The 16,742-nt window shown below is 36.0% G+C and overlaps 1 protein-coding gene across 1 annotated transcript in view; it reads right to left on the bottom strand.

Annotated features, from left to right (window-relative positions):
- The window catches only part of ODAD2 (outer dynein arm docking complex subunit 2), a gene marked incomplete at its 5' end in the record, with an annotated part of 240,053 nt that overhangs the window by 86,534 nt on the left and 136,777 nt on the right, over positions 1-16,742 (bottom strand). The window lies entirely within an intron of this gene.

The following is a 16,742-nucleotide window of genomic DNA, read 5'->3' as shown; positions in this document are numbered from 1 at the left end:
TGGGAATCTTTTTAAAATCCTGATTTCTGGGCCTCATCCTCCAGAAATTCTGTTTCTTTGTTACTAATGTTGTGGCCCCACTCCATACAAAGAAACAGAATTTCCGGAGGATGAGGCCCAGAAATCAGGATTTTAAAAAGATTCCCAGGTGATTCTAATGTGCAGCCAAGGTTGAGAACCACTGACCTATAGAGAGGTGAGATCTGGGATCCAGGCTGGAGGGAGAAATGCACGCAGTGGGGACTAGAGTCTCAGAGGGAAACTGTGCCCTACCAAATCCATGGCCCTTGGGGTCAGTGTAGCTCTGGAATGTGGAAGGGGATCCACAAGGCTGCTGGCCGAGGGGGACTCTAGATCTAAGCCCACAGCCATGGGATACTGTGCCTAGAAAGGCAGCCTGAAGTTCTACACTGGCCGCGCAGTGCCTGGAGGAGAAAGACGCGAGGTGGCACGATTGCTTTGTCCTTATAACTTCCTTGCTTTTACTTCCTAAACCCAGTGCATAGGATCTTTTGATTAAAAACACTCACTGAGACTGCAGAGGGAAGCTGTTTTTGTGGAAACTTGGGATCAGAATTAGGAGAGATGAGCAGGAAACTTGCTCTGGGTCAGTCCATCCCTCCAACCCAGTATTAAGTGCACCAGGGAAAGAAGAATCTATTCTAAACACTGGGTTGAGGGACCATTTGGTCTCAGAAACACCGCCACCCAGGGGTTGTGTCAGAAATTGACGCTTGTGTAAATACAATTGAAGGCAGGCAGAGAAACAAAGTGAGCAGAGAGATCCTGCCTGCTTGAAAACAATGTTGTGGCTTATGACACAGAGGAGTGGTGGATCACAGGGAACTTCAACACTGTGCTGACTACCTGACAGTAAACAGATGTGCCAGGCAGAACAGTAGACAGGGGTCTTAAACCAGCCCCCATAGGTCATTGAAGCTCCGCTGAAGTGAACAACCTCCACTATTTCACTTTTTTATTTTTTTATCTTTTAAAAAAACTAATATTTTTTCTCATTTTATTTTACTTTTTTATTATTATATTTTTATTTTTAATTATTATTATCAGTATTATTTTACCTTATTTTTAAAGTTTTATTTTATTTTTATTTATTTTATTTTATTTTTTGATTAGTGTTCTACATTCTATTTTTATTTTTATTTTAGCATTATTTTACTCTATCTCAATTTTTCCTTTATGCCAACACTCTCTTCCTCACTTTTTCCCTTTTTTGTTCTGTTTCTCTTACTCTGTTCCTGCTTTAGATTTTTTCTATCCTTTCTCTTTACTCCCTGTTAAAAATTGATCTTACTCATATATCTAATTTTCTCTCCCCTACTCCAAGTCCATGCACACTTCTCTCTTCTCTTTCTTCACTAGCCAATTTTTTTTCCTTTTTCTTTCTGTCTTATTGTTGTTGTTTGTTTGTTTTTTAGATTTATTTTGCTCCTGTTTTTCCTCTCCTCACTTGTTCTTTTCTTCTACTAATAGCTTAATTAGTTTCAATCACCAACTCAGGTCTATCTACTCTCTATTCTCCTTTTCCAAAAATAGATGAATACACAATAGATTAAAGAAAGGGAAAACATTATATTGCTAATTAGACCAGATAGACTTGGATGTCTTCCAGGTATCCTTCCTGCCAAAGTCACAGTGGTGGCAGGGGCTGAGGCAGAGTGGTTAGGGGTGATCAGGCTGGCAGGGGAGCAGTTAGGGGCATCAGGCAGGCAGGCAGAGGCGGTTAGGGGAGATCAGGTAGGCAGGCAGGTAAGTGGTTAGGAGCCAGCGGTCCCAGATTGTGAGAGGGATATCCCGAATTGGAGAGGCGGCAGGCTGGGCTGAGGGACCGGGCCTCTAATATATATATATATATATATATGTGTGTGTGTGTGTGTGTGTGTGTGTGTGTGTGTGTGTATAATTTTTTCTATTATATACATTTTTTTTCTCTTTTTAATTTTTTTATTTTGGTTTTTACTTTTCTTCTTAAACATTCATTCTCTTTCTACCTCCTCTATACTGAATTGTGGCCATTTCCCCATCCATTCAATTCCTTGACCTTACCTTCTGGAAATAAGCTTGGCCTCTTCAGATTCATCTGGGTGTTTGTTGTTTGGGTGTTTGTTGTTTGAATTTTTTGGATTAGTTGTTGTTTTCATTCTCCTCTGGGTGTTTGTTGTTTGCATTTTTTGAATTAGTTGTTGTTGTTTTTTTGGAGTTTTCTCTCCATATACATATATTTTTCCCTCTTCTTTTTTATTTCTTTTCTCTCTTACATTTTTGCCTTTTCTGAATATCATTTTTGCACTCTTTTCTCTCCCTAATTCTCTTTTCTCTGGTGGTCACCTTTAGTTGGGGTTATTGGTATCATGAAGACATTTGTGTTTGGTGCCCTGTGTATTGTGTCTTGTTGTGTTGTGTTTTGTGCCTTTAGTCAATGAAGGAGAGAGAGAACTACATAACCAGACACTCTGAGAGGAGTGAATATGGGGAAACAAAGAAACAGCTCCCATATGAAAGAAAAGAAGGAATCACCAGAAAAGGAAGTAACGAAATGGAGGCAAGCGATATGTCAGAGAAAGGATTCAGTGCAATGATCATAAGGATGCTAAAAAGGATGGAAGGCAAATTCAACAGTATGTGTAAGAACCAAGAGGAAATGAAGAAGAGCCAAGAAGAAATTAAGAATAACATTGCTGCAATAAAGAACACAATAGAAAGCATCAACAGTAGACTAGAAGAAACAGGGGACTGCATCACTGAGTTAGAAGACAAGGGAGAAAAAAATACCCAAGCAGAGCAGCACCTGGAAAACAAACCACTTAAAAAACAGGAGGAGAACCTAAGGGAACTTTGGCACAACACAAAATGAAACAACATCTGCATAATAGGGGTGCCAGAGGAGAGGAAACTGAGCAAGGAATAGAAAACCTGTTTGAAGAAATAATGACAGAAAACTTCCCTGTTATTTGAAAGAAAAGACTCACACAAGTCCAAGAAGCTCACAGAGTCCCAAACAAGATGAACCCCAAAAAGCCGACACCAAGGCATATTATAATTAAACTGGCAAACACCAATGACAAAGTAAGAATCTTAGAGGCTGCCAGAGAAAGACAGAAAGTTACCTACAAGGGATCTCCCATCAGACTATCGACTGATTTCACAACAGAAACACATCAGGCCAGATGGAATGGAATGAAATATACAAAGTCATGCAAAGCAAGGGTCTGAATCCAAGAATAGTCTACCTGGCAAGACTATCAATCAAAGTTGAGGGTGAAATCAGGAGTTTCACAGACAAAAAAAAACTAAGGGAGCTTATTACCACCAAACCAGCAATTCAAGAAATGCTAAAGGGTCTACTATAAAAAGAAGAAATAGGAAGGGAAGAAGGAACACAGCATAAAGAATAAAAATGGCGACAAACAAGTACCTATCAATAATAACTTTAAATGTAAATGGATTAAATGCCCCAATCAAAAGACATAGGGTAGCTGAGTGGATAAGAAAACATGACCCATATATATGCTGTCTTCAGGAGACCCACCTCAGAACAAAGGACTCACACAGATGGTGAAAGGATGGAAAAAGGTTTTTCAGGCAAATGGAAATGAAAAAAAGCTAGGGTAGCAATACTTATATCTGACAAATTAGACCTCAAAGTGAAGGCCATAATAAGAGATAAGGAAGGCCACTTCAAAATACTGAAGGGAGCAATTCAACAAGAAGATATAACTCTGGAAAACATATATGCACCCAATACAGGAGCACCCAAATACATTTAAAAAAACACAAAAACTTCTGAAAGATATCAAGGGAGAGATTGACACCAATACAGTCATAGCAGGGGACTTTAATACCCCACTATCACAATTGGACAAATCCTCTAAACAAAAAATAAGCAAAGAAACATAAAGCCTAAATGACTCACTAGATCAGATGGAATTAATAGACATCTTCAGAACATTCCACCCCAAAGCCACAGAATATACATTCTTCTCAAGTGCACATGGGTCATTTTCAGAGATAGACCACATATTAGGACACAGGCAAAGTCTCTTCAAATTCAAGAAGATAGAAATCCTATCAAGCATCTTCTCAGATCACAATGGCATAAAATTAGAAATCAACTACAATAAAACAATGGAAAAAAATCAAACACCTGGAGGCTAAATAGCATGATTGGGTTACCAAAGAGATCAAAGAAGAAATAAAAAGCATCATGGTAACAAATGACAATGAAAACACAACAATCCAAAATCTATGGGACACAGAGAAAGCAGTCTTGAGAGGGGAGTTCATAGCTCTACAGGACTATCTCAACAAATAAGAAAAAATGGTAATAAATTATCTAACCCTACAAGTCAAAGGGTTAGAAAGAGAACAACAAGAAAAGCCCAGCATAAGCAGAAGGAAGGAAATAATAAAGATCAGAGCAGAAATAAACGACATAGAGACCAAAAACAAAAACAATACAAAAAATCAACAAAACCAAGAGCTGAAAGGATAAACATGATTGATGAACCTCTAGCCAGGCTCACCAAGAAGCAGAGAGAGAGAGGACCCAATTAAACAAAATCAGAAAATGGTGGTGGTATAGACAAAATCAGATATGAAAGAGGTGAAGTAACAACTGATCCCACAGAAATACAAAGGATTATGAAAAAACATTATGAACAACTCTATTCCAACAAAATGGACAACCTAGATGAAATGGACATATTCTTAGAAAAATACAAGCTCCCAAAACTCAATTAGGAAGAATGAAAAAAACCTGAATAGTCCGATAACTACCAAAGAAATTGAAGCAGTGATCAAAAATCTTCTTGAAAACAAAAGCCCTGGACCAGATGGCTTTACAGGGGAGTTTTACCAAACATTCAAAGAAGAACTAAAACCTATCCTCTTCAGACTATTCCAAAAAAATTCAAGAGGAAGGCACACTTCCAAGCTCTTTCTATGAAGCCAGCATTACCCTAATTCCAAAACCAGATAAAGACATCACACAAAAAAAACACACACAAGAAAACAAAGAGAACTACAGGCCAATATCCTTGATGAACATAGATGCTAAAATCCTTAACAAAATTCTAGCAAATCGGATTCAGCATTACATTAGAAAGATCATATACCATGACCAAGTGGGATTTATTCCAGGGATGCAAGGATGGTACTATATCCTCAAATCAATAAATGTGATACATCACATAAACAAATTGAGAGACAAGAAGAACAAAGTTGGAGTCCTCACACTTCCAGAGTTCAAACTTACTACAAAGCGACAGTAATTAAAACAGTGTGATAATGACATAAAAGCAGACACGTAGACCAATGGAATAGAATAGAGACCCAGAAATAAACCCTTGGCTATTCTTTCAAATGATTTTCAACAAAATCATTTTGTCATGACCAAAGGCTCCCAAGAACATTCAATGAGGAAAAAGGGCAGTCTTTAATAAATAATGCTGGGAAAACTGGATTCATATGCAAAGGAATGAAGTTGGACCCTTACCTTTTACCATTTAAAAATATTAACTCCCTGGTCTGGTAGCTCAGTTGGTTAGAGTGTCATCCTATAGATTTGACTTGTAGATAGTGGTCATTTCAGCTATGATCTCAAGAGAAGCTACTTTATACCCCACTTTTGTTTTGGTCCTTCCTATCCCCACTTGCAAATCTGGCATACAGAAAAACATTTGAAATGTAGTTCACTTTAATATTTTATGATTTTAGGAACTGGAGGCCAGATGAGCAACACACTGTGAACTTTTTGGTGAGTTAAAAATGATAGTAGACCCAAAATAGGCGGGCAGAACAAAAAACACATATTATATTTTAAAGAGGTTTTAGATTAAGAAACAAAAATGTTGCACACTCTTTGACACATTGCCAGGCAGCTATAAATTCTAGGCCCAAACATGACCAAATCCAAGCTTATAAACGTGTTTACGGCAGGATTCTTAGTATGAAACTGCTCCCTCTTATGCAAGCCTTCTCCAGGTTCTCTGTGGCTTACTGATTGGCCATGGCTCATTGGGCAGCTAAAGTTAAACAGAGTGATGTCAAATTCCTGTACTGTTTGATCAGCTGTGTTCCGTCACACCTGTAGTCAGGAAGTTGGCCTCATCCACACTCAACACTCAACATTCCTGACTAAAATTGCCCAAGCTTGTATTTGGACCTCACAGACATTAACTTGTTCTCTTCTCTTTGGAGTAACCATTCTCAAATGTCTTTGGTTTCTCTGTTTGGAGCGGATCCTTAGGCCACTGCTTCTGAAATTACTAGAGACATTTCTGCTCCAAGATCAAAATTCAAAACCAGACAGTATTTTCTAAACAAGTAGCAAAATTAAGTTTAAGAAGGTTACAAGGCAAATTATCTCATAGATATATTACTGATTTGAAAGAGACATTATTTGAGTTTTATCCCTAATTCTACAACCTACTTACACATTCAGAATCTTTATTCTAAAATAAGAATGCCTGTTTCCTATCTGATTTATAAGGAAGTGGTGATTATAAATTAACATGAATTATGTAAAACACTTCTTATGAAAGGGCAAAAAGCATTAACTTTTACTTTGTTCTTAATAACATATCTTAGTCATTAATGAAAGAAACAAGTGAGGAAATTGCTATAAACACTTGCAATATTCACAAAAAAATACAATATATAAAAATGCAATGAAATTTTATATAAATATTGGTAAAAGGTATAAAAATGATTGTAAGTGATATAACACAATTATACATTCTTTTATGTGAGTTTCTGCATTTTTCAATATCTTACTGTTCATGGAGCACAAATTTGAGTTGACTTTCTGCAGCATAGAGTTTTGCTTCTTAACAACAAAGAATTTAATACTACATGGATTTTCACCAGATTCAGTTGTTGCATTCTTTACATCACAAGCCCCTAATACTAAACACCTGTTCAACCACTGTTTTTCTCAAAAAATGTGTTTGATCATTCAGCTTGAAAGGAACAGCTTTTCACTTTCATTTACAAATCTCTCACACTTTTCACAAAGCAGTTATTTGTCTGCAAGCAGACTTGAAGCTCAGGAAATTTACTAAATAAGATCACTACAGAGGTCAAATCTTGGGCCTCTGTACTTTTTAGCAATCTTACAACTGAAAAACAACATCAACTTTCCTTAATTCTAACCCAGAAAACACTTTAAATGGTACACTTTGAAATAAAAATTTGAAAAGAAAAATGCAGTGACTGTTGTTGTTATTAGTTCACCCTTTATCTTCTCCAGTTCTTGATAGACTGAACACTGAGTGATTTTAAAACTATATATGCTTATTTTCTCTCATAGATATCCTTGAAAGTTTTATACAATACCAAAAACAGACTCACATTTCACACTCTGATTTCCTAAGCGTATGAAGAAAGGACAGATAATTATTAAGCTGGGAAAACACACCTTTTTCACTAAGTACATTTTTTTATCCCTGATAAGCAATCAAAAACTATAAAATACTGACCTCCAAATGAAGAAACATTGTAAAGCTCTTTGAGACATTGGTATGCTGATAAAAGTGTAGTATACTACAAAAATCCTACAGTTTATTTTTTTATTCACATAATAACAAAATAATTACAATGCAAACTTACATTATGAATCTTTTTTGTGTCAACTACTCCCCTATTCATTACTGAAGTCTTTGATTCTGGTACTTGGTTGCCTGGCTCATTCATTGATAGGTAGCTTTAAATATTTCCAAATAGGAAAAGATGCAATAAATTCACTATAAGTAATTATTACATCTCATTTTCTTCATAGATAGATCTGAAAATGTCCTAATATGTATGCTGTTAACAATATAAAAAATGGATAACATCTGTTTCGAACAGTTCACATTTCACCATATCCATCCTACATGGACACACAGTGTGCTTAGGTTTCACAATGCCTGACAGATGTGGTGGGACCATGAAGGAGCAATAACTTGTCTGAAGACATGGCTTGTGCTGTCCTCCCATTTGTATTACTTAGCTATAATCGACAAAGGGTGGTTTCTGCAGCATTACTGTCAGTGCCACTAATCCAGACAAAGAAGTTATTTATTTCAAATGATGACAAATCCTATGATTCATAAATTAATACATCTAAAGTGATTTACAAAGTAGCTTATGTAAAAAATGGAAATGCTTTCTTAAAAATAAAAGGTAATTTTTCTTAGAAAGTTATGTCATTAACTTACCTGATTGGGGGAGGGATGGGGAAGAGGAGGAAAGAATGGGCCAACATTTGTGGCAAGATCTACTCTGTTTCTAATAGTTTACTGCAAGCTGGGGGCCCAGCATACTAAAACAAAACAAAACAAAACAAAACAAAACAAAACAAAACAAAACAAAACAAAACAAAACAAAAAACACTTCCTGCCTCCATTCACCCACAGAACTAACAATCTTACTAGAGGCCCAGTGCATGGATTCATGCACCTGTGGGGTCCCTCGGTCTGGCCTGCACCCTCTCACAATCTGGGACCCCTTAGGGGAAGTCAGAGAGCCAGTTTCAGTCCGATCCCCACAGGCCAGGCCACGGGACCCGCACCAGGTCTCTAGTATGCATATACAATCTTTGGTTAATCTCTGCCCGTTCTCCCCCTCCCCCTTTCTCTCTGAGCTTCATCAGTCTGTTCCATGTTTCCATGCCTGTGCGTTGAGCGTCTGCCCCCTGGTGGTCAGTGCCTGTTATAGCTACCAGCCAAATGGTCAAACTGTCAAACGGTCAAACAGTCACTTAGGCTTTTACATATATAGATTAGCAAACAATTTTAACTCACCTGAAAACAATATACAAAATGCAACTTGAAATTGCTAAACTGAACATAATCAAGTGGGATAAGCTTTGGCTGGTGATGTAAAATAAGATTGGAAAGGAATACACAACCTCCATGCATATAGACATTTATAAGTATCCTTACTCATATTACTTCAGCTAATCTAAAAGGCAATTGATTGTAAAAAGCAATATTATTTTACATACAACCAAGGAAAACATTGTCCTTACACAACGTCAATTATAAAACACATCCCTGAGGAAATAAGCTCAAATTTTTATCAGTTACCTTTAAAGTCAAAGGTAACTTTATTTTCTCTTCTTCAGTGGAATAATATTCTAGAAAGGCTCTAATGAAAGTTTATTTAACCTCATTCTGTGTTTTAAACACTAGATGCTTAATTACATGAATGTTAAGATACAAAAAAAAGGTATATGAAATATAATATGTACTTGCACAGGGTTTGGCAAATAAATAAATGTTATTGAATTTATGAAATTATTTGATATGCCTAAAGATTCAATTAAATCATTGCTAACTTTTAATATTACTCTATTCATGTATTCTACAAAGCTCTTCAAGGCAAAATGAAAATTTAAATGTAAATGCTTCTGAAATATTAAATCCAGTCCAATTAAAAATTGTTCCTCTCTGGCATCATTTTATATTTTGGTGCTTTCACACTTTAAAGGCATCCCAGGAAAGTAACAGATGAAGTTGTACATCCTTGGGTATAATACATGGGAGAAACTGAGAGAAAAGCTCATTCAACTCTTAGATTCCTATGTCATAGGTTAAAAATGGAATCAAATACAAAACCTATTCTTGATTTGTGATTAATTTTTGGTATAAGTATCAAAAGCAAATATGGGTTTTAAATATTGATTTTGTTTAGTGTGAAAAGAAGTAATCAATAAAATATAAAATATTGTTTAAAGCTTACTAAACACACACACACACACACACACACACACACACTCACACACGGCATGGCCCAAAAGTCTTAGTGCAGTTTTATGCTGTAATTACTTCAGAAGTATAAATGCTTCAAAATTTGAAAATGCAATTATATACATTTCATTTTCACGTGTTTGTTTATTTTAATCCTCACCTAAGGATATGTTTTCACTGATTTTAGGGAGGGAGGGAGGGAAGGAGGGAGGGAGGGAGGGAGGGAGGGAGAAACATTGATCAGTTGCCTCCTATACACACCCTGACAAGGGATCAAACCCGAAACCTGGGTATGTGCCCTGACAGGGAATGGAACTTGCAACCAATCCTTCCCTGCACTGATGACACTCCAACTATGACTCATTTCCACTTGTTTAGTTTTCTGAATATTGGAAAACACATTTTTAATTTTTATTTATTTTTTAAAATATATTTTTATTTACTTGCATATAAGTCCTTTGGTTGATCTCTCCCCAGTGGACACGGAAAACAGGGGAGTGGGGGCATGAGCGGGAGAATAGTGGGTAAAGTGGGGATAAGGACACATGTGTAATATCTTAAACAATAAAAAATATATATTTATTTTAAAAAAAGAACTGAAAAAAATATATATATTTATTGATTTCAAAGAGGAAGGGAGAGGGAGAGATAGAAACATCAGTGATAAGAATCACCAATCAGCTACCTCCCTGCATGCCCCACACTGGAAATCTAACCAGCAACCTGGGGGTGTGTCCAGACCAGGTATCCAACAGTGACCTCCTGGCCCATAGGTCCATGCTCAACCACTGAGCCATGCACTGACTATAACATTAAAGTTAAAATTTTACTTCAAAATTTCCAAAGCTGAACAAGTATAAAAGGAAGTTAAATAATAAAACTTTCAAATTATTTTTTTAAGATTTTAAGAGCAGTTTTAGGTTCACAGAAAAATTGAGCAGAAGGTACTGAGATTTCCCATGTAGCCCTTCCTGCAAACATGCATAGCCTTTCCCATTGCAGTAAACCCTTGGTGTTTTTCGGATCTTGATTTAACGGACTACAGATTTAATGGACTTCGGTTTTAATGGACAAAATTTATGGTCCATATTTAAGACTCTGTTAATTTTAAAATGATTTTAAATAAGATTTGCTTATAATTAAATTAACAGGTTATTGTTTTTGTTATTAATTCACTGTTATTCTTTTTTTTAATCTTTATTGTTAAAAGTATTACATTTGTCCCCTTTTTTCCCCATTGACTCTTTATACTAGTATATATATATATATATATATATATATATATATTTAAATTCTTTACTGTTTAAAATATTACATTAGTCTCCTTTTCCCCCCCTTCACCTCTCCCTGCCCACCCCCACACCCCAGCACATGCCCTCACCCCCATCTTGTCTGTGTCCTTTGATTATGCTCATATGCATGCATACAAGTCCTTTGGTTTGATCTCTTACCCCCTCACCCCCCGCCTTACCTCATAGGTTGGACAGTATGTTTGATGTTTCTATGACTCTGGTTCTATTTTTGTTCATCAGTTTATGTTGTTCATTATATTCCACAAATGAGTGAGATCATGTGATATTTATCTTTCTCCGACTGGCTTATTTCACTTAGCATAATGCTCTCCAGGTCCATCCATGCTGTGGCAAATGGTAGGAGTTCCTTTCTTTTTACAGCAGCATAATATTCCATTGTGTAGATGTACCACAGGTTTTTAATCCACTCATCTGCTAATGGGCACTTAGGGCTGTTTCTAAATCTTAGCTATTGTAAATTGTGCTGCTATGAACATAGGGGTGCATATATCCTTTCTGATTGGTGTTTCTGATTTCTTGGGATATATTTCTAGAAGTGGGATTACTGGGTCAAATGGAAGTTCCATTTTTAATATTTTGAGGAAACACCATACTGTTCACCACAGTGGCTGCACCAGTCTGCATTCCCACCAGCAGTGCAAGAGGGTTCCTTTTTCTCTGCATTCTCACCAGCACTTGTTCTTTGTTGATTTGTTGATGATAGCCATTCTGACAGGTATGAGATGGTACCTCATTATTGTTTTGATTTGCATGTCTCAGATGATTAGTGACTTTGAGAATTTTTCATGTGTCTTGGCCTTTTGTATGTCCTCTATGGAGAAGTGTTTAGTTAGATCCATTGCCCATTTTTACTTTGATTGTTTGTCTTTCTTGTGTCGAGTTGCATGAGTTCTTTATATATTTTTGAAATTAAGCCCTTACCAGATGTAACTGGCAAATATGTTCTCCCATACTGGGAGTTCCCTTTGCATTTTGAGGATGGTTTCTTTGCTGCAAAAGCTTTTTAGTTTGGTATAGTCCCATTAGCTTAATTTTTCCTTTGTTTCTCTTGCCCTAGGAGGTGGATCGGCAAAAATTCTGCTTTGTAAGATTTTACTGCCTGTTTTCTTGTGGGATTCTGTTATTTTTAATAAATTTAGCAAATAGGCCATATGTTGGATAAAATACTAACTATAGTAATTTCACTGATATAAATAAATATTACATATCTATAACTATAGTCTATATAAATTCAAGAGTCACCATTCATAAACAATGTTCTGAGAATGATTAGCATATGATCACACTGCATTGCTGTGGTAATTATGTTCTGTTGTTGTGTGGCATGAATTTCTGCAGCAGTTTGAACACGTCAGCCTGTATTCTAATGTGTACTAAGTCACGCCCCAGCCTTGTGCATTTGTTTACTTGCTAGTGAATGCACGCTTTTACTAGACCTGTTCAGTATAAATTTAAAATTACTGTCATACATATAGAACACTTTTAATACATTCTTAATTTTAATTACACAAACCTGTCTATGTAAGTAAAAATGGATAGAACTAATTTGTCAATTTTTTAACATACACACTTGGAAAACCTACTTTATTATATAACTAGAGGCCCAGTGCATGAAATTCTTGCACAGGGGGGGTGGGGGGTGGGGATGGAGGGCAGGCGCTCAGCCTGGCCTGCACCCTCTCGCAATCCGGGACCCCTCAGGGGACGTCCAACTGACATTTTAGGCCTGATCCCCCAAAGGGATCAGGCCTAAACTGGCAGTTAGGCATCCCTCTTGCAATCTGAGACCGCTGGTTCCTAGCCGCTTGCCTGCCTGCCTGCCTGATCGCCCCTAACTGCCTCAGCCTTGGCCCCCACCATGGGCTATGCATATATGCATACTAGAGGCCCAGTGCACAAAATGTGCACTCGGGGGGGGGGGGTCCCTCAGCCCAGCCTGCACCCTCTCGCAGTCTGAGAGCCCTCAGGGGATGTCCGACTGACAGCTTAAGCCCATCCCCATGGCAGTTGGACATCTTTAGCACTACCACAGAGGCAAGAGAGGCTCCCGCCACTACCGCTGCACTCGCCAGTGGTCAGTGCGTGTCATAGTGACTGGTCATTCCACTGTTGTGTCAATTTGCATATTAGCCTTTTATTATATAGGATAACTTCTTTGGTTAATCTCTCCTCACTCCTCCCACCCCCTTTTCTCTGAAATACATCAGTCTGTTTCACATTTAATGTTTCTGGATTTGTTCGTTCATCAGTTTATTTTGTTCATTAGATTCCACATATAAGTGAGGTCATGTGATACTTGTCTTTCTCTGACTGGCTTATTTCACTGAGCATAATACTCTTTAGGTCCCTCCTTGCTGTCTCAAAGGGTAAGAGATCCTTCTTTTCTACAGCTGCATAGTATTCCATTGTGTAAATGTACCACAATTTTATAATCTAGTCATCTACTGATGGACACTTGGGCTGTTTCAAGATCTTGATCTTAGCTATTGTAAATAAAGCTGCTATGAACATAGGGGTGCATATATTTTTTCTGATTAGTATTTCAGGCTTCTTGGAATATATTCCTAGAAAAAAAAAGACTACAAATTGTAGCAGCAATCTTGAGAAAGAAGATTTATGCAAAAAAAATGAAACTAGACCACCACCTTATTCCATACACAAGAATAAACTCAAAATGGAAAAAGACTTAATGTAAGTCATAAAACCATAAAAATAATTAAAGAAAACATAGGCAGCAAAAGCTCAGACATCTCACATAGTAGAATTTTCCCTGATACATCACCTAGGGCAACAGAAGCAAAGGGGAAAAATAAACAAATAGGACTATATCAAAATAAAAAGCTTTTGCACAGCAAAAGAAACCAGCATTAAATTGAAAAAGGGAACCCACTGCATGGGACAACATATTTGCCAATGATATATCTGATAAGGGGTTAATTTCCAAAATATATATAAAAAACTCATACAACTCAATAAAAGAAAGACAAACAACCCAATTAAAAAATGGACAGAGGACCTGAAAAGACATGTCTCCAAAGAAGACAAATGGCCAAGAGACATGAACAATTACTCATCACTAATCATCAGAGAGATGCAAATTAAAACTATAATGAGGTGTTACATCACACTTGCCAGAATGGCTACTATCAATAAATCAACAAACAACAAATGCTGGTGAGGATGTGGAGAAAAGGGAACCCTAGTATACTGCTGGTGGAAATGCAGACTGATATAACCACTGTGTAAAAAATTAAAAATGGAACTGTCATAGGCCATTACTTTTAAAGTAATTTTCTTAATAATTTGAAAGACATTATCAACACAAATTCATATTTAACTATAATTCTAATGATTTATTTTTTCATTATTGTTTCTATATTCATGTCATTCTTTTGCTTAGAATCTTTTGTTTTGTTGGAAAATATTATAAACTAATTACTTTTTCAGAAAAGGTTCATTTGGGATAATTTTCCTGAGTCCTGACAATTCTAAAAGAATAATGTCTTTATTTTGTCCTTACACTATACTCAGTTGAATGCTAGTTTTGCAGGACATGTAATTCTAGGATAAAAATATTTTCCTTTAAAAATATTTTACAATTTATTGTAAATGATGTTAAGTCTACTAATAATATAATTCTTGTACTTATGTAACTTTCTTCTTTCCTTTAGGGAAACATCAAATTTGAATTTGTGTCTAGCATAGATAATGTTGTTTCCCCTGTTTGGCACTAAGTGGGTCTTTTCAATCTGGAGACTATAACCTTTCCTCGCCTCTTCAGTTCACAGAAATTCCCACCCCCACCTTTTTTTATGATTATTTCTTCCTTTCAATTGTTTTCTTTTTTGCATGTGTCAAGTCCTTTTTTTTATTTATTATTTTTTCTTTATTGATTAAGGTATTACATACATGTTCCTATTTTTCTTTTTCTTTTTTCCTATTTTCTTTTTAATTTGACTTTACATTCTTAGTTATTTACCAATCTTTACCTTCCTGATAATTACTCAGTCATATCAAATCTAGTATTTGTCTCTTCAATAAAATTTATTTCTTTTGCCAAATATATTTTTAATTTCCAAAAATCATCTCTCAGTCTACGAATATGTCTTTCTTTATAACCGCCTTTTGGGGCATAGTATTCCCCTTGGGTCATTCTGAGAATATTCATTTTTAAAATTTAATGTTATAATCTATTCTTTACATTATCTTTGTTTTCTCTGAAGTTAGTACTCCTTAGTAAACTTGGCTTGTCTCCAGTGCCATTAGTTTTCCTTAAATATTTGTTGATCCTTGGTTGTTCATATAATGAAAAAAGGGCTAAGCTGATTTGTTCATCTCACTGATGAGGACACCCTTCAACGATGTGTAGTAATCTTTCCCCTATAGGCATCTGTCCTGCTCCCTAAATAATATCACTCAAAGTTTGCATTCTAAATTTTTCTGTGAACCCCGTATAATAAGAATTATATTGTATATCTACTTCGGAAACTTTTTTATTTTATTCAATCTATTTAAAATATATCAACATTGATGAATACACTGCTGAAATACATTCATTTTTCACTGCTGCACTGTATGATATTACATGACTATACTATCATCCTGTTGTCCATTTTCCTGTAGATTGACATTTGAGCGGCTTTATTTATTTATTTATTAGTTGTTATAAAAAATTATTCTATTCTGCGGTTTGTAATTAATAGGTCTCCTACTATTCATATATAACACAATCCACTTTTTTACACAAGATTGTTTTATGGTCACATATATTTAGAATGACATTTAGAATAATATTAACTTTATTATAGAAATTAAATCTTTTAATTAAAAATATTCAACAGAGGGAAACATCTCTAGCAACAAGATCTTAAAGGGAAATCTGTAAACCTACAGCAAAAAAAATTTAAGAGAACCGAAAAAGGCTGAAAAGAGATCTTTAAAGATAATAAAATTTTAGCCCTAGCTGGTTTGGCTCAGTGGATAGAACATCAGCCTGTGGACTAAAGGGTCCTGCGTTAGATTCTGCTCAAGGGCATGTACCTCAGTCGCAGGCTCAATCCCTGGCCCTGGTCAGGGCTCATGTGGGAGGCTACCAGTCACTGCGTCTCTCAGATCAATGTTTCTCTCTGTCTCTATCTCTCCCTTCCACTCTCTCTAAAAATCAATAGAAAAATGTCCTCTGGTGAGGGTTAACAATAACAAAAAAGAATAAAATTTTAAAATGAAGAGCTAAAAGAATTCAGAAATTTCCAATTCAGTATTTTCATTCATGTAAAAATTTTATTCATAGGTTTAATATCAATCCTTACTCATAGATTAAAAAAAGTGTGATTTGTGAAATTAAGTGACTTTTTCAAGGTAACAATGTAGTGATCTTTCACTGTTGTATTTTGTGCTATAAATAAGATAAGAGCAGTTGTGTGCTTCTGAAAGTAGCCAATGAATGCAGGCAAATTTCTTATCATCCAAGAGGATAAAATGGTCAACTTTTCTGGGGTACTTGTTTTAACTGCCCCAGCCAAGTAGAACTTAGTAAACACTGTGCCATTTTAGCCTAATTTCATTTGGCATCTAAAAACTGACCAGGAAAAGGCATTGTTCCAAAATTATTTGGCACAAATGTTCAGGACTCTTTCCACCAGATAAGACCAAAAAATTTTTCTGACCAAAAAATGTCAAA

This window comes from Myotis nattereri (genome assembly GCF_964212035.1).
Source record: "Myotis nattereri genome assembly, chromosome: 1".
Classification (NCBI taxonomy): Eukaryota; Metazoa; Chordata; class Mammalia; order Chiroptera; family Vespertilionidae; genus Myotis; species Myotis nattereri.
This window is presented reverse-complemented; position numbering and strand designations above follow the sequence as displayed.